We start from the raw sequence: 23,092 nt of genomic DNA on the forward strand, positions 1-23,092 counted from the left end.
GGCCTTACGCCACCTTACTGGGAGGACACGTATTCCCGCATGGTGCCAATATACGATCGACGTCGATGTCGACGTGTTGCTGCATCAATAACCTCCCAATTATCCATGTACTGCTTCCCGCAGAGTGCGTCCTTCATAGGGACAAATTGATGGAAGTCTGTAGGTGTGAAGGTGGCGAGGAACTCAGAGGGCGCACGCCTTTGAGTACCTCATCTGGTGGTTCAAAATGGTTCAAATGGCTCTGAGCGCTATGGGAATTAACTTCTGAGGTCATCAGTCCCCTAGAACTTAGAACTACTTAAACCTAACTAACCTAAGGACATCATACACAACTATGCTCGAGGCAGGATTCGAACCTGCGTCCGTAGCTATCGCGCGGTTCCAGATTAAAGCGCCTAGAACCGCTTGGCCACGCCGGCCGGCTCAACTGGTAGATGAGTGTATCAGCACAACCAGCTAGATAACTAACATGTTGATGGAGGTGACAGTAGAACTTTTGGTCTGGTCACCACGTTGGTGCGGGAGTGGAGGGGCCCCATACCAGCGGAGACGTCCAGGCGAGCAGCGAAGTGTTTGATAGCTATCCGTCGATCACATCGAGACCAAACCTTCCAACATTGCAGCTGTATGTGGACGGCCGGTATGCGGGAGGTCGGACAGATTTGGGCGACTTTGTTGCCATAGTGACAGACGCCACGCCCAACAATTCACTGTGCTTTCGTTTACTACCCGTAGACATTCTGCAAGCGCCAATAAATATATGAGATGCTCTGTTTTGCGCCAAAAGAAACTGAATGACAGCACTTTGCTAGGAACGCACCTCCATTAGAAACGCCATTTTGAAGGTCACGTATATCACCGCCGCCTATCGGAATTTCGTGAACTTATAATGGCTGAAGTGGAAATATTCCATGATGTTCCCAACAAACCAGCAATTTTTCAACCGAAACTGACCGAAGAAAAACAGTGTTGCAGTACTTATTGAATGTCCCTCGTACTTTATTAGGTTTCACACGACTGGCCAGTATCGGTGATAGGGTTCTTTCTCAAGTGCTGTCTACAAAAGAATGCGTCACAAGTAGAGAAAATTTTTGTTCAGCTTACTAACAGACACAAATGTTTTAAATCTGACAGCCTGAAATCCTAACTTACGGTTACCACCAACATGTCGTAATATAGCCTACTATTAGAAGCGGACATGGTAGCCAACAGTCGGATGTACCACACATAGTTGCTACCTATAAGTACGAATTCCAGGACGTTGTAATTAAGACATTGTCGACGGAGCCTAGTTTTGACTCGGGCAGTAACAGACTGGCGGCTCTCGAGTCTTCATTGTATGGGGCGTAAAAACTCGTAGCTAACATACTGCCTCCTGCTTTCTGCTGATAACTATGGAGACTGCACAAGGAAGGGTCTCAGCATTGTCGTGCCACGTATTTTTCGAATTTTCAACTGTATGTCGTTCACAAAAGAGCATTGCTTCTACCTGCCCTTGTTGCGCCCCATACTGCTTTCGTCTGCTACCTGTATGTTTGTTGTCCCACTCCTCACATTATTGTTTTGACAGTGAGAACTTCGATGATAGCGATCTTTTCAATACCCTGGTAGAAGAAATCGGTAGTTCCGGTTCAGAAGAGAAAATTGATGATTCGATACTGATCAAGTTTTCTGTATGACTGAATACTCTGGTAAGTTATAAACAAAAGAAAATAATCGAATGAAGAGTTTGAAATATTGTATCTTCTAAACTAACACTCGTAAAACAACTCTGGTACCGAAAAGTATCATAAAAAACTGCACCCGGCACTTGTCTGCAAAGCGTGATCCGATGTGAATAAGAGCCAGAAGGGCAAAACCTGCCGCAAAAAAACATTCTGGTAGCGTCCAAATTGTGATGTAGCTCTTTGTGTGTCTCACTCAGGAAAATTATATAAAATGGCGGTGTGTCCAAGTTTTTCTTTGGGATAACAACGTGTTTCAGTACAATATTTCGTTTTTCTGCTAATTTTAATATTTCACAATGAGATTTTTAAGATCACTTAAGTCAGTTCCATTACTTAATCTGAAACACACACATTTATTACATTCAGAGTTAGAAATCTATGATTATCGATAACTTGTTGCAAAACAGCAGTTCAGCTGCCCCATTCCGCTCGAATGAGGCTAGTCGCGAATGTGTTGAAACAGTTTTGCCCGATATTAAACCAAACATAAATTTCCTGTGTTTGTGACCTGTTCTTCCACACATAACACTTAAGAGTGGTTTGAGGCCGAAAGTGGCCAATCGTGCCAACCGTATTAAATAGAATACTTGTTAATTAAGCGACAGCTGGCGAGGAACAAAAACAAGTCCTTCGTAAAGTTTCAATTATCACCTCCAAAAAATCTGGCTGCGCCCACGAGAGTTGGTGTCAGTCCCTCTCTACAAACTCAAGCGACACACTTTTCCCAGCGATGGATGACATGCTGGAGCCCTTGGTTGTAGCAGTCTGCATTTTCACTGTTCTGGAAAGCGTTCCATTTCGAAAAACAGCTCGTCATTATGGAAGACTTGCCTTCCAATGGCTCCTTCATCAGAAGAGAAATGAAAAAAGTCACTGGGTGCCTTATCAGGAAGACCACAGAAGCAGCATGTACGACCGTGTCCCATGCAGAATGAGACAGAGTATCGTCGTGGAGCAAATTCACCCTCCAGAGCAGCTTAACGAGGCTCAGTATTGCCTGTTACCACTGTATCATGAAAGTCTCTAAAAACATTCAGAACCACATTGTCAGAGGATGGTTGGGTCTTCGCCATTTTTACCTGCGGTAAATTAACATGCTTGCCTTGCTCCTTCTCTTGGGGTCATCATGACACACCCGGCACTCGTCGTTGGTAATCAGGCAGCTAAGAAGTCTTGTGGATGGACACGACACAGCTGCAACATTTCCTTTACTGCCTCCATTTGATGGGCTTTTTGATGGGTCTAAGCACTCGTGAGACCCAGCTAGCATGATGCAGACAACTTATTCATAACTGTTTTCACTTTCTCCACTATGGCTTAGAATGTAACAGGATGTTCCTCGAATAACAGGGACTTCACTCGTGTAGAGGCATTCAGAGAAAGACAGTTGGACACATCGTTCTTCGTCATTCCAGTTTGTTTGGCCACACTGGAAGCGTCTACGCCACCTAAGCACCGGGTCACACAGTGACGCATTATTTCCACATACTTCCATTAGCTCAACATGGTTGATATATATATACAGACTGAAACGACGAATGAACATTTGTACCAAGGACAGGATTCGAACCTGGGTCACCTGCTCACTAATCAGATGGGCCGACCACAAAGCCACGCTGGCAGTTGGGAAAGTGACTTTAAACAACCGTATGTGTTAACGTAGCACGGGCCCCTTCTCAATCCAAAATCTTATTCACGTCGCAGCCCATTTGGTATTCCCCTAAACTCCAATATTGCAGTGACTCTTCAGCTGTATTGGAACAGCACCTCAGCGTCGAATGAAACGGGGAATCCTACCTGAAACCCAGTCATGGTTGCTTTAATCAAATGAAACTACATGGTTCCAAAGAGATTTTCAAGTCTCAAACATCCGTGATGTATACACATATGCAGAACGAAGGGACGTATGAAAATATGAGCAGGGAAGTGTGGAAGGGCACTCATTGTAACTGTGCATAGTCAATGTGCCATGTTGGGTTCGCGGATAGCTCATTTGCCTAGTAAATAGGAGACCTGCATTCGAATCCCAACCTTGTACTAATTTTCATTCGTCGCTTCAGTCTACATAAATACGCCATACATCTTTGATACCTGATAATGTCTCTGGAACCATATGGATTTATTTGATTTTCAGGCAAAATTCCCAGTTTATTTCGAAGCTGAGACGCTATTGCAGTACAGCTGGAGAGGCCCTGCAATGATGTTGGAGTTCAGAAGGAATACCAAGTCAGCTGAGGCGTGAATGAGAATTTGAAGTGAGGAGCGAGGATTGCTAGTGTAGTCCGTGCAGTTATACAAAGCCACTGTACCAGGGTAGCGTAGTGTTAGCACATGTTCCTAGTGAGCAGAATACCCAGGTTCAAATCATAGACTTCGTACAAATATTCATTCGTTGCTTCAGTCAGCATATATACGCTATAGATGTCTGAGACTTGATGTGGTCTCGGGAACCATATTTTCATTTTTTTAAAGCACCTATATCTTGGTTTCAGGCAGGATTCCCCCTTTTGTTCAATGCTAAAGTGTTCCTCCACTACAGTTTGGAAGCCTATTCCATACTCTTAGAGTTCATGGGGAATACCAAGGGGGATAAAGTGTGAATGGGAGTCTGTTTTGGGGAGGAAGCCATGTTAGAGTACTTTGTGCAATTGTGCAAAGCCACTGTGTCAGGTGGTGTAGTGGTTAGCACATTTGCCTTGCGAGCAGGAGACCCGAGTTCGAATCCAGGCCTTCGTACAAATTTTCATCCGTCACTTCAGTCTGTGTATGTACATCACAAACATTTGCGACTTGATAAGGTCTCTTGTTTCAATTCAGCAATGTGGGAAATTGTAGCGTCGTTCCTCTCCAAATGTAAAAAACCAATTACAGCATGTTACTCCACGTTACCTGTTGGCTGTGCGAATTTCTTTTGTATCCTCAAGCGGCGTGCTACATTACTGAGGCACGGCAATTTCATTGTGCATCGGGACAGCCAACGTGTACTAGCAATAAAACAATCTGAAATCTTATTTCGTTCGAACTGGTAACTAAAATTTTAAGAGAACCCCTTGTATTTATGTGACTGCAGAACGTAATGCTGCCGTTTTTGTGTTCCCTTCAGTCTTCCTTACGCAAAGAGCAAGTTCGGAACACAAAGGAAACCACCATAAATCCACGACAAAACGTTAAAACGTTACAAGGATGTAGCTAATGGCTACCGATTTACGTAATATTCTCAATCTGAAGGAATTCCACATGCTTTTAACATCGTACAGGACTCTATCCTTCCGGATCTCGAATCTTGCTGAGGTGCGAACATTACACCAAAAACAGCCACTCCGCTGGTTCACACTTACTGTAATGAGATACTTTAACTGTCAAGTTCGGGAGAACCTTAAGAGCTAGTAGAGCTAATGAGGACATGTAATCATACCCTGACCAGGATAAAAGCATGGTTAAAAGATCACGTATCACACCCAGATTTTAATGAAATTGTATCCTAAGTGGTCAGAGATGTTAATCATTATGTATATCAGCGATCTTCATGCTGTTTGTCCTGTTGACATAATAGAAAAAGAAAAGGGATGAACACAACACGATAAACAAAACACATTAGACAACATTAGCATCGAACATCTACATAATGCACCATATCTTTGGAAAAACATATCTTTGACGAACTGAGATGTAATTTACTTGCAAATATAAAGCACTACTAGAACGATATGTGGCCGGCCGCTGTGGCCGAGTGGTTCTATTCAGTCTGGAATCACGCTACTGCTATGGTCGAAGGTTCGAATCCTGCCTGCTTAAGTAGTTCTAAGTCTAGGGGACTGGTGATCTCAGTTGTTAAGTCCCATAGTGCTTACAGCGTTTTGAATCATTTGGAACGATCTGTCATTCTACAACTGTCAAAAAAAGCTCGTAATTTGTATAGAAAGTTAATACGTTACCTATGTTAACAACGTAATACATGAAAGTACTTCCGTTCTAAGACGATTTATGGACGTCATTCTATCTTGACCTAAGTATAATATAAAATTTAATAGAACTGTTACAATGATATAGGAACGACCTACGAGTTTATAACTATATAAAAAAAAGAAATTCCACTATTATTCTTCTATAGAAAGTAAATACGTGATATATGTTAATCGTACATAGTACATAAAAAGTTACATTTCAACATGTTTTATTGACATAACTCAATCTGGAAATAAGCATAATACACTATATGATCAAAAGTATCCGGACATCTGGCTGGAAATAACTCACAAGTTTATGACGCCCTCCATTGGTAATGCTGGAATTCAGTATGGTGCTGACCCACCGTTAGCCTTGATGACACTTCCACTCTCGCAGGTATACGTTCAATCAAGTGCTGTAAGGTTTCTTGGGTAATGGCAGCCCATCCTTCACGGAGTGCTGCACTAAGGAGAGGTATCGATGTCGTTCGGTGAGGCCTGGCACGAAATTGGCGTTACAAAACATTCCAGAGGTGTTATATAGGATTCAGGTCAGGACTCCGTACAGGCCAGTCCACTGCAGGGACGTTATTGTTGTGTAACCACTCCACCACAGGCCGTGGATTATGAAGAGGTGCTCGATCGAGTTGAAAGATGCAATCGCCATCACCGAGTTGCTCTTCAACAGTGGGAAACAAAAAGGTGCTTAAAACATCAATGTAGGCCTGTGCTGTGATAGTGCCACGCAAATCAACAAGGGGGACAAGCCCAGGCCATGAAAAACACGATCAAACCGTAACACCACCGCCTCCGAGTTCTACTGTTGGCACTACAAACGCTGGCAGATGAAGGTTACCGGGCATTCGCCATGCCCACACTCTGCCGTCGGATCGCCACATTGTACACCGTGATTAGTCACTCCACACAACGTGTTCCCGTTGTTCAGTCGTCCAAAGTTTACGCTCCTTACACCAAACGAGGTGTTGTTTGGCATTTACCGGCGTGATGTGTGGCTTATGAGCAGTCGCTCGACCATGAAATCCAAGTTTCCTCACCTCCCGCCTAACTGTCATAGTACTTGCATTGGATCCCGATATAGTTTGGAATTCCTGTGTGATGGTCTGGATAGATGTGTGCTTATTACACATTACGGCCCTCTTCATATGTCGGGGGTCTCTGTCAGTCAACAGACGAAGTCGGCCTGTACGCTTTTGTGCTGTACGTGTCCCTTCACGTTTGCACTTCACTATCACATCGGAAACAGTGGATCGAGGGATGTTTAGGAGTGTGTAAATCTCGCTTACCGACGTATGACCCAAGTGACAACAAATCAACAAATCACCACGTTCGAAGTCCGTGAGTTCCACAAAGCCCCCTATTCTGCTATCTCACGATGTCTAATGACTACTGAGGTTGCTGATGTGGAATACATGGCATTAGCTGGCAGCACAATGCACCTAACATGAAAAACGTATGTTTTGGGGGTACCCGGATACTTTTGACCGCACTGTGTATAAAATAAAATATCATAGTACTAGACGTAGAACAAAATGATACATAAATGTAATGTAAACAAGAACACTTGAAAATGACACATGTAGCAGAACTAGTTTGTCGTGACCTACGTAATCTACAAGAAATAAACAATTTGTAGCTAATTTTGTCAAAAGTACAAAGAAGACGTCCGTCTTTCTCAATATACACCAGAGCAACCTCGCTTCCTCCTTACAGATCACACCACAGAAGAGACCAGAACGGAAAAGCCCCTTTGTTCCTCCCTCACACACTCAGGCTACGCTGTCCAGACAAGCTGTACTGAATTCTCTTCGTTCCTTCCAACGCTCACTCCAAAGAATGTCGTTAAGACAAACTACCCTAGCTGAACCAGGACCGACTACACCACAGAAACCAACCAGTGGGCACGGATTTCATAAAAAAAACGCTTGAGAGTTAAGAGGCGCTTAAAACATGAGAAGATGCAGAAATTGCAAATTGATAATTTGCTTACAGCATCTGCCTTCCTTCGATTTGGAATAACGTTTAAAATCTTAAAGATATCAGCCAGATGGTCATGACAACACAAGACATATTAACACATGGGCAGTGTGGTTTCAGTTGCCTGAGACTGCAGTTGTGTGTGTTGCGTGAGTGAGTGTGTGTGTGTGTGTGTGTGTGTGTGTGTGTGTGTGTGTGTGTGTGTTTGTGTTTGTGTGTGTGTGTGTGTGTGTGTGTGCATATGTATGTCTATTGTTGAAGAAGGTATTAATGGCCGAAACCTGTAATTATGGGAGACTCTTTGTTGTGCCTATCTGCGACTCAATATATCCGCTGTATGGTGAGCAGCTACTTCTCATAATATTGTAACACCTGATTTTGTGGGTTTTAGCGACTCACCAGGCTGCTGGAAATTGCTAGCCAGTAGGCTGAGCACCAAATATACCACGATGAACTCAGGTTGTGGAGCTTCATTTGCCATAAGCAGCATCATGTATCTCAGTAAACTAAGAATTTGCGTTAGGAGAGTAACTTTCTTCCTTGGATTTTTCCACATATCTATTGCTCCCGATGAACTTTTTTATCTTCTATTTGAGCAGTGGTTTGCTGTTGAAGCCCTGCAAAGTGAAAACCCAGGAGCTAATTGTATCCTACCGTGCAGGAACGGCACCTTCTTTTCGTCCATAAAGAGTGCATTGCTAGGAGTCAATGTAGGATTATGTGTAGCTGGTAACAGTTGGTCATTTGACCCTCCATCGTTAAGGTATACCATGGAAGGGAAATAGTATGCAGATACCAGTCGGTTGCGTCGAATCAGTACAGTACGATGGACAGATGTGAAGATGTTCCAGAATAGCATAAGGAACTATGATGTTTGCCCATGTCCTTGGCGACAGTACGTGTTATCAACCTGGACTATCCTTTGTGTCTATAAGGAATGGTGTACCACTCTCAGCCATGTAACACAAGAACAGTGGTCGTAAAAAGAATTTCGACCTTCAGCGACCAGAGACGATTGTCGCACCTTGTCAGTGACAGTGGGTTTAGAGTCCTTGTCAGTGAACCCAGGACCTTCTCAAACACTCTCTGAGCGAACACTGCAAAGAGCACTGTCAATCACGGATATTTGAAGTTTGGCAATGTGGCGTTTAACCTGCAGTGTGTGGAGGGTGTAAATATTCCTGGAAGAGGTTCTGGAAATTTTGGTGTTGTTTTTCATACCACAACTGGGACTCGTACATTCAGCTTACCATGTATGCGACCCGGGATGTGAATTTCAGTATTGGTGAACAAGTGTTTCTTCCACATCTTCATGAGGCTGTCTTCCAAGATTGTAACAGTCGTGTTCACAGGGCTGCATACTGCGTTCCTGGTTTGCAGACACCATCTCGCATCTCGACTGACCTCCTATATCACCTGATCTTAATACACAGAAATGTTTGAGACATTTTGGAACGGTGAGTGAAATGCAGTTTTGTAGCTGTACAAGATCTAACCATCAGTGGGTGTCAGAAACTTGCTTCTTCGTTGCATTTGGGCAGTGATACTCGGTCTTAGCGTGATGTCTTCTTGGGGTGATTTATTTTTTATTCAGTGTGTATACTTATCGGAGATTGTCACTTTATCCATGGTTTATTCCTCGTTAGCTTGCTTACCCAGCAGGTTTCCATATGGAGAAGCTGCAATATTTAGTTATTTTCAAGCTGCTTTATGACTACTAGGTACTGCCATCTCTACTTTGTGCAGGATGTAGTGCTCCACACAGACCACACATGGCCACCACTGCGCAGCAAAATTATACTACACAGTAGAAGCTACAGGCAATGTTGCCCATGTGCCACCACCTGGAAGTGGGGATGTGTGGAGTTCTTTTGTCTGCTCTTTGATGTTATCTTTATTTCTGTACAGCAATTACACTTATTTTTAAAGAAAAATACATGATTTGGAAATGGGAAATAATAATTTTTTGTCATAGTTCAGGAAGAGAATGAAAAGAAAACAGGAAAGAATAGATCGTAACACGACCCAGGAAACGAAACTTGTTACTGAACTTCGAGTCTAGCGTCGCCATGTGGTGCTGCCCATTTTAGTATATGATCAGCAGTCCTTGGGAAAACACGATTTGTTTAGCCTTGCGGATATAAACTGTGTTGCTTTCGTCTGTCAATGTGCTGTGTAATTTAATGTTAGTTACGTTACATAACAATAGCAACAGACACTACTAGCTTAGTTAATAAACCAGTTTTTATTGGCTTTGGTACAACATCCTGTCTTGATGCAATCTATACAATTATATACAGATCTTAAATGTGTGTAGAAAGAAACAACAAGCAATAACTAACCTAACTATTAATCTTGTAAGAATACATTGATCCAAAAAGTTTTGCGTCACCTCGGTTCGGGGAGTTCCGGAACCTGTACACAAAATTGGAAGAGAGATCAACGCAAACATCATTTCCGTCCTTTTCATTCCTCGTAAAAATCCCATATTGCATGTTGTGCCACCATACAGCGAGACCTTCAGAAGTGGTGGTCCAGATCGCTGTATACACCGGTACCTCTAATACCCAGTAGCACGTCCTACTGCACTGATGCAGGCCTGTATTCGTCGTGGCACACTATCCACAATTTCATCATGGCACTGTTGGTCCAGATTGTCCTACTGCTCAGTAGCGATTCGGCGTGGATTCCTCAGAGTGGTTGGTGGGTCACGTCGTCCATAAACAACCCTTTTAAATCAGTCTGAGGCACGTTCGATTGGGTTCATGTCTCGTGGACATAGAGTGGTTGGTGGGTCACGTCGTCCATAAACAACCCTTTTAAATCTGTCTGAGGCACGTTCGATTGGGTTCATGACTCGTGGACATAGTTCGGTAATCCTGTTGACAACCTAGCGGTTGCCCGCTTGCCACTCTACCTCTCTATTCCTATAACAATCACGGAGACTATTGTAGACTGATCTGGGTACCTCTAGCTCTCGAAATAGTGTTACCAAAGGCGCGAGCAATGTCTGCAAGAACCGCTACTGCGTACTTCTGTGATGTCTGCTCAGAACTTCGATGTCGTTGTTGTTGTTGTCTTCAGTCCAAACACTGGTTTGATGCAGCTCTCCGTGCTACTCTATCCTGTGCAACCTGCATCCTTCTGAATCTGCTTAGTGTATTCATCTCTTGGTCTCCCTCTACGGTTTTTACCCCCCCCCCCCCCCCCCAAGCTTCCCTCCACTGCTAAACTAGTGATCTCTTGATGCCCCAGAACGTGTCCTACCAACCAATTCCTTCTTCTAGTCAAGTTGTGCCACAAATTCCTCTTTTCACCAATCCTATTCAGTACCTCCTCTTTAGTTGCGTGATCTATCCCAATAATCTTCAGCATTCTTTTGCAACACCAAATTTCAAAAGCTTCTATTCTCATCTGGTCTAACCTGTTTATCGACCACGTTTCACTTCCATACTTTCAGGAAAGACTTCCTGACATTTAAACCTATACTTGAAGTTGACAAATATCTCTTCTTCAGAAACGCTTTCCTTGCCACGGTCAGCCTACATTTTATACCCTCTCTACTTCCACTATCATCAGTTATTTTACAGCCCAAATAGCAAAATTCATCTACTACTTTAAATGTCTCATTTGGTAATGTAATTCACTCAGCATCACCTGATTTAATTCGACTACATCCCATTATCTTCGTTTTGCTTTTGTTGATGTTCATGTTATAGCTTTCTGTCAAGCACTGTCCATTCCGTCCAACTGCTCTTCCAAGTCTTTTGCTGTCTCTGACAGAACTTCGATAGCCCGATTAATAGCGTCGCCAATATATTTTCCTGGTCCAAAAAATTCAAATGGCTCTGAGCACTATGGGACTCAACTTCTGAGGTCATCAGTCCCCTAGAACTTAGAACTACTTAAACCTAACTAACCTAAGGACATCACACACATCCATGCCCTGGTCCAAAGCCAAACTGGTGATAACTAAGGCTATGGGGTTTCCTTTGAGCCTGGATTGATTACTCAGTAGCCTCTGATGGATTTTAGCCAATGTACTTAGCAAGGAAGTTGGTCGGTATGATTTTGGTCCTGATGTATCCGTATCTTCGTCTTTTTTAATTTAATTACTGTGTTAGCTGTTTCCTGGGCTACGGACACTCGTTGCAGGCTCAGGCCATTATTTATGAAAGCTGGACAGTCAGAGGTAGCTTCTCAGCGTCCTGGACGGGACGTCAGCGACGCTCCAGCACGCACTGGTCCGCGGCAGTGCGTGACGCTGTGGGCCCTGACGAATCGCAGCCCGCGCCGGACAGGTGCGCCGAGCCGCTCTGTCGCCACAAAAACCCACTGCGGCCTCGCCTGCGTCGTCGCCAGCACAAAGATTCCCGCCGGGCTCTCTGAACCGGGACGTTTCAATCGGAAACACTGTCACTCTCTGCTTAGCTCGTACGGGCAGGACACGTCCCCAAGCTAAAGAGGACGGCGAAGTCCTTAGCTCAACGTAATCTTCAGCAATGTCGGTTAACCAAAAATTTAGTCGACCAATTTTGTTAAATATAGAATTGATCGTGTATGCAAATAGTGACGTAAACTACTTTTGTTTGTAATGTTACTAATGAACGAAGTTCTACACAATTTTAACGAGAATTTCAACATTGCGCCCAAACAACTAACAGTACAAAATTCCGCCACTAGGCGCCTCCAGTTGTGTCTTTCGCCTTCCAGACTATCACGTAGCGTCATTGTGAGTCCATTGTTGTGAACGATGTTGCTGATTTCTTTACACCATGTTCTGTTGTATCATCGAATTTCGGAATATCTGACGTAAAGAACAAATGATCTGTACTCATTTTTCTTTTTCTTTTTTTAACCTCAACAAAACTCCAGCTTAGCCCAACCATGTGTTAAGGTAGGTCTAAAGTGAGAAGATTTGAGTCAAACAAGAACATTTGGATGGTTTAAGCGTCATAAGGAAGGCCAGAGCCTGTGGACGATGACAAACAGTCGGGCCGACCGTCGTCATGCATCAAACTCAAGAAACAATCGTGAAAGTCCGTGAAGTGATCCAAAAGAACAGAGGACGGACAGTCCACGATGTTTACGAAAACGTCATAATTTAATAAGGGCTGTATCGGGCATTCTAGCTGCTGAAGATGAAACGAATTGCAAAAAAGTTCGCTCCTCGACTTTTGAACGCTGACCAACAAGAAAATCGGGTTTAGGTTTGTGCCGAACTGCAAATAATTGCTGTTCGACATGCTCAAAGTTTCCTGTCCAGGGTCAAAACTGCCGATGAATGATGGCTGTGTAATGGATAGTTTCTTTGTCGTTAGACAACGTAAGACATGTTCAATGTTTAATTATATGCGTAATGGAGATAGAAAATATTTAAACATCCTTTTCCCCTTTTCTTTATTTTGTGTTCAGTTGTTAATGAAATTTGATACTTTCTGTAAATATTTGTAATTATTTAGTTAACCTTAATTGTATGTGAAGAAACATCTCACTAGCAAAAGTAATATTTTTGAACATGTTGTTAACAAGTGAATGGAATCAATCGGTGCTGAGGTACTTGCTTGATGTTTAAAGTCAGAAGATTGTTTATAGAAAAGAAAATTTCGGTAGCGAACCAGAGGAAGCAGTATACACATGCAGAAATGTGTTGATCGCAGACGGAGACACTTCCACAAATCTTCAATAGCAGCATAGTTGCAGTAGAACACGAAGTTTCGAGAAGAAATAGTAGTAGTAGTAGTAGTAGTAGTAGTAGTATGGTATTCTGCCTTACGGCAGGTCTTGTCATGGGTTAAGCCTCTTCCACTTATGTCTGTCCGTAGCCAGTCTTTTCACTTTTCATTTCTGAATATTTGCCTCCTTTGGTATTGTCCAGCGTTTGATATCTTCTTTTTCCTCTTCCCCTTTTTCCCTTCACCATTCCTTCTATTCCTTCCTTCAATAAACAGTCCCTCATCAAACAGTGTCCATTCCAGTTTCGTTTTCTCTTTCTGATGACTTTCAGCATGTTTCTTTCTTCTCCAATTCTTCTGAATACTTCTTCATTCCTTACTCGGTCTTCCCATTTAACTTTTTCCATTCTTCTCCATATCCACATCTCCAATGCCTCCAATCTTCTTTCATCTTCCTTCCTCAATGACCAGGTCTCCGCACCATATAGTGCTACGCTCCAGATGTAACATTTGGCAAGTCTTTTCCTCAGACCTTTGTTTAGTGGTCCACAAAATAATTTCTGTTTCCTCTTGAATCCTTCTTTTGCTATTGAAATTCTTTTCTAATTTCTGTTGAACAATACGTATCATTCATTATTACACTTCCTAAGTAATGGAAGTTATTCACTTTCTCTATTTCCTCTCCCCCTATTTTCATATGGCATTTTCTCCCCTTTCCTCCAATTATCATGCTTTTCGTTTTCTTCTTGTTAATCTTCATTCAATATTCTTCTGATTTTGTGTTTAGATAATATAACATTTGTTCCATGTCTGTTGCACTGTCTGCCATCACAACCACGTCGTGTGGAAATCTTACACACTCCACTCTCCGACACCCTATACAAACTCCTCGTCTTCCATCAAAACTTTCACTAATAATTTCCTCCAGATATATATTGAACAGTGTTGGTGATAAACAACAATCTTGTCTTACACATCTGCCCAGTTCAATTTCTTCATTCATCACACGTCCTATTCTTACTCTTGTTCTCTGGTTCAAATATAAATTTATAATTAGCTGCCTGTCCCTCCAGTCAACTCCATCTTTCCTTAGGATTTCCATCAGTTTGTCCCATCTGACACAGTCAAAAGCCTTCTCAAAATCGGTGAACACAAATACACCTTCCTTTTCTTCTCCATGTACCTCTCCCCTGTCACCCTCAGTAGCCCAATGGCATCTCTAGTTCCCACTCCTCGCCTGAAATCAAATTGTTCATCTCCTATTACGCAATTCAGCTTTCCATATAGCCTTCTGTTGAGCGTCCTCAGCAAGACTTTGGCTACATGCGATATCAGGCTCAATGTTCGATGTTCCTCACATTTTTTCCTGTTCTTTTTCTTTTCTATAGGTATTAAGATACTTTCTGTAAAGTCCTTTGGCCATTTTCCTGTCACGTATATTTAATTACACAATTCAATCAACTCCCTTTTCCCTTCTTTCTCCAATAACTTTAACAGTTACGCAGGAAACTCATCAATTCCCATTGCCTTTCCATTGTTCATCTCCTTCATAGATTCTTCAATCTCACTAACCTTATCTTCTTCTTCTATCCCAAGGTCTTCTTCACTTGGTCGGCTGTTTGCAGAGTATAGCCGTTCTATATATTCTTCTCAACTTCTCATTATCTCTTGGGATTCACTCACCATTTTACCGTCTGCTGCCTCTACTTCCTTTAGTCTGTTGTTGTTTCTCTTTTCCCTGAATATCAAATCCATTGCCTCATTGTACATCAAATCATATTGTCCTTCTTTCTCTAATTTCTCTATTTTGTCACACTTTTCTGTCAGCCATTTCTCCTTTGCTTTTTCTGTCTCCCTCCTTAATTCATTATTTAACCTCCTGTAGTTGCGCTTCCCTTCTTCTGTGTTTACAGTTTTCCATTTCCTGCGACCATCCATCTTGGTTATCATATCTGGTTTTAACCATTCTTTCTTCACTTTTTTCCTCTCCTTGACTCCAAGCGTTTCCTTAGCTGCCTTTTTGATCCAATTTTTAAAACTATCCCATCTTCCTTCTGTGCATTCCGTTTCCTGTCCTTTCCTCATGATTTCACTATATGGATTCTCTAATTTTTCACAATTTCCTTTGTCTTTCAGTTTCTCAAAGTTAATGTGCTCTCTCCTCTGTCGTTTCTAGGTTCTTTTCAATTTAACTAGAACCTCAGCTATTACTAATATATGATCTGAATAAATATCTGCCCTTGGATAGCTATTGACACTCTTTAGGCAATTTCGGTATCTTTGTTGTATCATTATGTAATCAATTTGATATCTTTTGTTGTCAAATCGAGATATCCAAGTATACCGTCGTCTTTTGTGGTTATGAGATAGAGTATTTCCAACTACCATGAAATTTTCATTGCAGTATTCCAACAATCTTTGCCCTCTCTCATTTCTTTCTCCCAGGCCAACTACCGCATCCCAGTCACCCATTATAACAATACATGCATTTCTTTTCTCTCTCTCTCTGCTAAGTTTTCTGTCGCCTCATAACATTCTTCTACATCTTCATCTGAATGATTACTTGTTGGCATATAGAACTGGATGATAACTAAGTCTTTCTTTCCCCATTCAATTTCATCATCATTATTCTTCCACTAACATATTCAACCTTGTCCTTCAGTCTTTTACCTATCAAAATTCCAACCGCATACATTTCATTTTTATCTTCACCTGAATAGTACAATCGGAAGTCGTCACTTTCTAGTTCTCCACAACTACCCCATCTCACCTCACTCATTCCGAGTACATCCAATTTGTTTCTTGTCATTTGATGTTTGACGTTTTCAAATTTCCTTTCCTGGAGAAGGGTTAAAGCATTCCAAGTCCCAAACCTCAATAAGTTTTCCTTCTTCTTCTGCTTCCTTCCTTTTCCATTTGCCCTAATCTCTGGAGTCCTCGTTGTATTCCCCTCCCGGAGATCCGATTGATCTCTCATCACGCAGCTTCTGTCAATAACCCTTTCCGACAGACCGTGCCACACTCACTCTACAGCTCCTTTTCTCTCTCTCTCTCTCTCTCTCTCTCTCTCTCTCTCTCTCTCACACACACACACACACACACACACACACACACTCGCTGTGAGAACTAAAAGACTCTCCACAATACTTACACGCTTTGGAGGCACAAAAGCACAAGACTCTCTGGAAACTTTTCGATTACAAAGATCATACAAAACAACAAAAAGATCTTATAATGACACTGCGTACAAAGACTCACACTGGGGGCAGCACATAGCGATGTTTCAAGGTCGACATGAATTTTACACTTGAGAAAGAAAATAATCAGAAACAGAACAACTGTAGCCGTGGCTCTTTCGTCAATAGCTCGTTGCGGATTGGTTTTTTCGCGGTATCAAAACGAATCAGCCGAATTTCTGGAGTATAAAAACTTCTTAACAAAGTTCCGGGAGAGCCACGGCTCACGCCGCTGAGAAAGACAAAAGCACATCGGACCACGCGGTGCGTGCTTGGCCCGCAAGGCATACGGCGATTTCAGAGAGCTCGGTATCAGAGTAAACCTCCGCGGTCGGAGTCTGAGGATGGCAAGCCGCACACCTTGTGTGGAGCCTTCCGCTGCGGTGGGAGGGCCGCGAGTTCCACGTACGGCGGCGGCACCGCTCCGCCCACCCACGACGATCACGTGCCGCTTATCAGCGCACGTGACGCTTCCCTGCTACTGTGGCTTCCAGATCCGCAGGCAGGCAGGCAGGCAGGCAACGGCGTCGTGTGCAGCTTAACGAGGCGCGCGATCACCGCAGCCGCCTCGCCACGGCGAAAGCGCCTCTCAGGGAGACCTGTGGAGGACTGGCGATTGGTGAACTTGATTCTGAAAGTAAAACAATGTAACGTATTGCGGATAAATAGGCGGCCGAACGCCGGAAGCAGTGAGTACCGTAAAATACCTGAGCAGGGACGGCGCTTGGATTTTTGGGCACCGGGTAAACGTCTTTAGGTTCCTCCTCCAAATGCTTGGTGGTCTTTGGGATTAACTAAGAAAATTTTATTATAAATAATCAGACAACGCATTTTTAAAAAATTTTTATGCTCGCAGTTTGCATTAATTCGGTACTTCCTATCTAGGTTTTTTAAATGTGAACTCTTGAATAATCCCAGTATAGCCAGACCAGTCGGCTACCTAACTCTTTTGTGACCAGGGCTAAACCAACAAGCCGCTCTTGCCCCATGGTAGTGTTCGTACAGTTTATTCTTATTTCTTGCAAGAAAGCTGAATGGCCGCTCTGCTTGGGCAAGACTAACAGACAAAGTTCAGAAAATCCATAAGGCTACCATACTATTTGGAAGTAGCCTGTGTTATATTCCGAATAGCATTCAGAAGGCGCAGAGGGGTAACTGCATAACACCCTAAATTAGCGGCATGAATCTTTTTAACTGTAAAATTTCTTCTTTCATATCCTGCTTATTATCTTCTATGCCGAACAGGCTAATATTGCTCCATAAGGACACAGACGTGTCCTTTATTGCAGGAGTGTTAGTTCAGCAAGGTTCGCAGAAGAGCTTCTGTGACGTGTGGAAGGTGGAGACGAGGTACTGGTTAGAATTGAAGCTGTGAGAAGGGGTCGTGAGTCATGCTTGCGTAGCTCACATGGTAGAGCACCTGCCCGCAAAAGGCAAAGGTCCCAAGTTCGAGTCTCGGTCCAGCACAGTTTTAATCGGCCAGGAAGTTTCGTATCCAGCATGTTCTCTACGGAAGCATATCTTATACTTAAGTTTCCTACAACTGTATCTGGAATTACACTGAAAATGTGAAATGGGCTCAGGTTTAAAGGTTTCTGCTGTTTCATCTACAGAGCAAGTTATTTCGCCTTTCCCTTCCTCTGCGCCATCGAATCGTTATATTCAAGTCCTGTGATATTCATACACTCCTGGAAATTGAAATAAGAACACCGTGAATTCATTGTCCCAGGAAGGGGAAACTTTATTGACACATTCCTGGGGTCAGATACATCACATGATCACACTGACAGAACCACAGGCACATAGACACAGGCAACAGAGCATGCACAATGTCGGCACTAGTACAGTGTATATCCACCTTTCGCAGCAATGCAGGCTGCTATTCTCCCATGGAGACGATCGTAGAGATGCTGGATGTAGTCCTGTGGAACGGCTTGCCATGCCATTTCCACCTGGCGCCTCAGTTGGACCAGCGTTCGTGCTGGACGTGCAGACCGCGTGAGACGACGCTTCATCCAGTCCCAAACATGCTCAATGGGGGACAGATCCGGAGATCTTGCTGGCCAGGGTAGTTAACTTACACCTTCTAGAGCACGTTGGGTGGCACGGGATACATGCGGACGTGCATTGTCCTGTTGGAACAGCAAGTTCCCTTGCCGGTCTAGGAATGGTAGAACGATGGGTTCGATGACGGTTTGGATGTACCGTGCACTATTCAGTGTCCCCTCGACGATCACCAGTGGTGTACGGCCAGTGTAGGAGATCGCTCCCCACACCATGATGCCGGGTGTTGGCCCTGTGTGCCTCGGTCGTATGCAGTCCTGATTGTGGCGCTCACCTGCACGGCGCCAAATACGCATACGACCATCATTGGCACCAAGGCAGAAGCGACTCTCATCGCTGAAGACGACACGTCTCCATTCGTCCCTCCATTCACGCCTGTCGCGACACCACTGGAGGCGGGCTGCACGATGTTGGGGCGTGAGCGGAAGACGGCCTAACGGTGTGCGGGACCGTAGCGCAGCTTCATGGAGACGGTTGCGAATGGTCCTCGCCGATACCCCAGGAGCAACAGTGAGACCTCACGCCCCACGTGTTGAGCAATTCGGCGGTACGTCCACCCGGCCTCCCGCATGCCCACTATACGCCCTCGCTCAAAGTCCGTCAACTGCACATACGGTTCACGTCCACACTGTCGCGGCATGCTACCAGTGTTAAAGACTGCGATGGAGCTCCGTATGCCACGGTAAACTGGCTGACACTGACGGCGGCGGTGCACAAATGCTGCGCAGCTAGCGCCATTCGACGGCCAACACCGCGGTTCCTGGTGTGTCCGCTGTGCCGTGCGTGTGATCATTGCTTGTACAGCCCTCTCGCAGTGTCCGGAGCAAGTATGGTGGGTCTGACACACCGGTGTCAATGTGTTCTTATTTCCATTTCGAGGAGTGTATATTTTCTGCTACCTTTAAACTTTCTACGTAAATAGTATCCCATCTATTTCACAATTTATTTCGTTGTTCCTCTAGACTCTTAATATAGGCGCTTCTGATGTCTATTGTGGCTTCCTTGCTTGAAGCACAACGTTACCTATTTTTATTGCAGCCAGTACTTTGTACCACGTTCAAGGCATCAAGACACACTGAAATGATTTCAGATACTTCTGAATGTGCCTCCACTATCAAATTAAAGCTGAAAGCAAGTTCAATCACCGTAGGCCCTGTCAACTCCTTAGCAAACAGACCCACGGCGTCTATCTGAGCAGGAACCCGGTCCTGGGTAGTCTTACCAGTTGGTGATGATCGTGTGCTCAGCCGCCACTTTCGTCATGCTCGGCCTCCCAGGTCCCCAGACCTCAGTCCGTGCGATTATTGGCTTTGGGGTTACCTGAAGTCGCAAGTGTATCGTGATCGACCGACATCTCTAGGGATGCTGAAAGACAACATCCGACGCCAATGCCTCACCATAACTCCGGACATGCTTTACAGTGCTGTTCCTCGACTATAGCTGTTGTTGAGGAAGGATAGTGGACATATTGAGCAATTCCTGTAAAGAACATCATCTTTGCTTTGTCTTACTTTGTTATGCTAATTATTGCTATTCTGATTAGATGAAGCGCCATCTGTTGGACGTTTTTTGAACTTTTGTGTTTTTTTGGTTCTAACAAAACCCTATGTCATTCCAAGCATGTGTGTCATTTTGTACCTCTCTATCTACATTATTCCGTGATTTACTCAGTTTTCAAATTTATATTGTTTTTTTGATCACCCGGTATTAGAGACAGCAATTTAGAGGCGACTAACGAATCGATGCACAAGATCGATCAGGCTGTGAGATGGTCAACATAGGCTTATGGGCCTCTGTGGCTCGTACGAACCTTATCCGAACTGAAGTGAAGGGGTCATAACCCTCTCCGTTTCCATACAGTGATGAAGTTAAGGTCGTCTGGAGGCAATAAGACTTCATACTCACTCGGAAAAGGAATATGGAAATATTCCAGCGATGATACGGGACCGCAAAGGGGAAAATTCATTACAATAAGTGATTTTAACAAAAGGCAGAGTGCTATGGCCAGGCACCTCGGAAAGGGAGAGGGCTGGTCGGCTCTCCACGTGCTACTGTCATGAACACTTGTGGAAAGCGGGTTAAGGGCGGTGAAACAGTTAGTTGCTGACAGGGTGTTGGACAACCATGTTTTATTTCTCTTTCTACATTGCCTTCCTGGAGTTCTGCGTACTGGACCACACATCCTACAGAAAATCGAATCCATATGTTCTACGTCTCGATCAAATTTGTTGACGATGATCTAGCGTCATTTACTTTTGGAGTAATAACCTTGCGCGGTGGTGCTCGAGTACGAGGTTGCGTCTTCGAATCCTGGCTGCTGAAGAAACTTCTATTGTCATTATTTGGCTTGCAAGAGAAGGGGGAGTAAAGTTCCTAATCAATAAATTCCGCACCAGTGCTGGTTAAATTCCAGATATCTCTGTAGTGTTTCTTGGAGTGAAGCGAAGTGATACTTCTGATGGTCAGCTGTCGCTTGGTACTATACAAGAGAGCTATGGTAGTTGCTGAAATCATTTTCGTACGTTCTCTTCTCTTTGTTATCAACAACACAAGAACACAAGTATGTCAGTAAATGTCCACGTGCACCCATCACAATCGTCTACACTGGGCGGTTACGCATAACAGTGACACTGTCCATGAAGAAGAGAGAAAGCCCTTCCAATTAAGCAGCTGATCAAGCCTGGGGGGGGGGGGGGGGCAGTCATCAGATCAGAAACACTGTACAACTTTCCTCTCGGCGAATCAACAGCGCACTCAGCTAGAATTGGTGGGTGCGGCACCTGAGAAAATAGTTCTGTGAACATCTGACTTTTGCTTCTAGTCACTGTCAGTTACATGTTTTGGCTTCCTTAAACCGACACTGAAATGATATATATGTTTGTTTGGCAAAGCAGGGCGATAGTTCCGTTTGTAAAGATTTGCTTTTCATAAGTTGGGGGACCGTCCTTGACTGGAATGCTGTCCACTCCTGTAAATGGCATTACCTTGGCTTCTATTATCTAGATTATACACTTCTGTTTTACTAAAATTTTGCTGAGCAGTTGAACTGATGTTGCAATTAAGCACTCGACATTGACTGGCTATAGGAACAGATAAAATTGGAGTGGATAAAAAGGAAGAGTTTCAAGGTAACTCACATCCATTTAATATCGTAGTGTGGTCGGATGAGAATATTTGTGTGTGTGTGTGTGTGTGTGTGTGTGTGTGTGTGTGTGTGTGCGTGCGTTTGTGTCATCAGTTTTCTGACTGGTTTGGTGCCACCAACTACGAATTCCTCTCATGTGCCAACCTTCTCATCTCAGAGTACTAGTTGTAGCTTACGTCCTCAGTTATTTGCAATATGTATTCCGGTCTCTGCTTTCCTCTACAGTTTTTCCCCTCTTCACCTCCGTCTCTTACCGTGGTAGTTATTCCCTTCTTCTTGTCCGTGTCTTCCATGTGTTTCTTTGCTCGCCGACTCTCCGGAGAACCTCATAATTCCCTACCTTATAAGCCCAATTAATTTTCAACGTCCTTATGTAGCACCACATCTCAAACGCTTCGATTCTCTTCTGTTCCCGTTTTCCCCAGTTCATATCTCACTGCGACACAGTGTTGCGCACCAAAAGGTAAGGTTTCAGAAATTTGTTCCTCAGATTAAGGGCTATGTTTGATACGAATAGACTTCTGCTGGGCAGGAATGCCTTTTTTACAGTGCCAGTTTGCATTTTTATACACTCTTTGCTCCGTTCGTTACGGGTTATTTTGATGTCAAGGTAGCACGGTTCTTTAACTTCATCCACTTCATGATCAATTTCGATGTTATGTTTCTTGCTATTCTTATTTCTGCTACTTCCCATTTCCGTGCGTCGCTTCCGTGTCGGTTGAAAGGGCGCATGGGCGCTGACACGCGTATGGGCCAGCTACTAATGAGACACTTCATTTTATGACAATGGGCATACAAAGACGGCCTGTTCCCCTCCCGATTGAGGGACTAGCCTGGAGTCTTTTATATAAATATAGAAAACTACAGTCAGTCACCTTTTTGAAATAGTTATTTATTCTGTAATTACCTGACACTGCCAGAAGGGGAGCGATCTCCGTATCAATGAAAAAAGATTCCGGAAATAGAAGTTTCATTGTCTACATCGTAGTTGATAATATCGTGATTACTAATTTCAGCAACGTCATACTGCCATTTTCAGGTAATCGAATACGTGAATTACAAAGCAACTACTTGTGGCACATTGCCATATGACCGTAGAAAACAGGGAGATAAACTTACAACTTTTTTCAGTGTAAATGGTCAAGAATATTCCTCCTGTATAAGTCTTTGCTTGTGTGTAGTTCGAGAAGGGCTGGTATCTATCATGTTCTGTGATTTATTTGTGCTTAACTGGTGTTGGCTGTTGATAAAGGCGCAAATTACAATAGGTATTGCTATTTAACAACCTCGGAAGTAATTGTCA

This window comes from Schistocerca cancellata, chromosome 6 (genome assembly GCF_023864275.1).
Source record: "Schistocerca cancellata isolate TAMUIC-IGC-003103 chromosome 6, iqSchCanc2.1, whole genome shotgun sequence".
NCBI classification, from domain to species: Eukaryota; Metazoa; Arthropoda; class Insecta; order Orthoptera; family Acrididae; genus Schistocerca; species Schistocerca cancellata.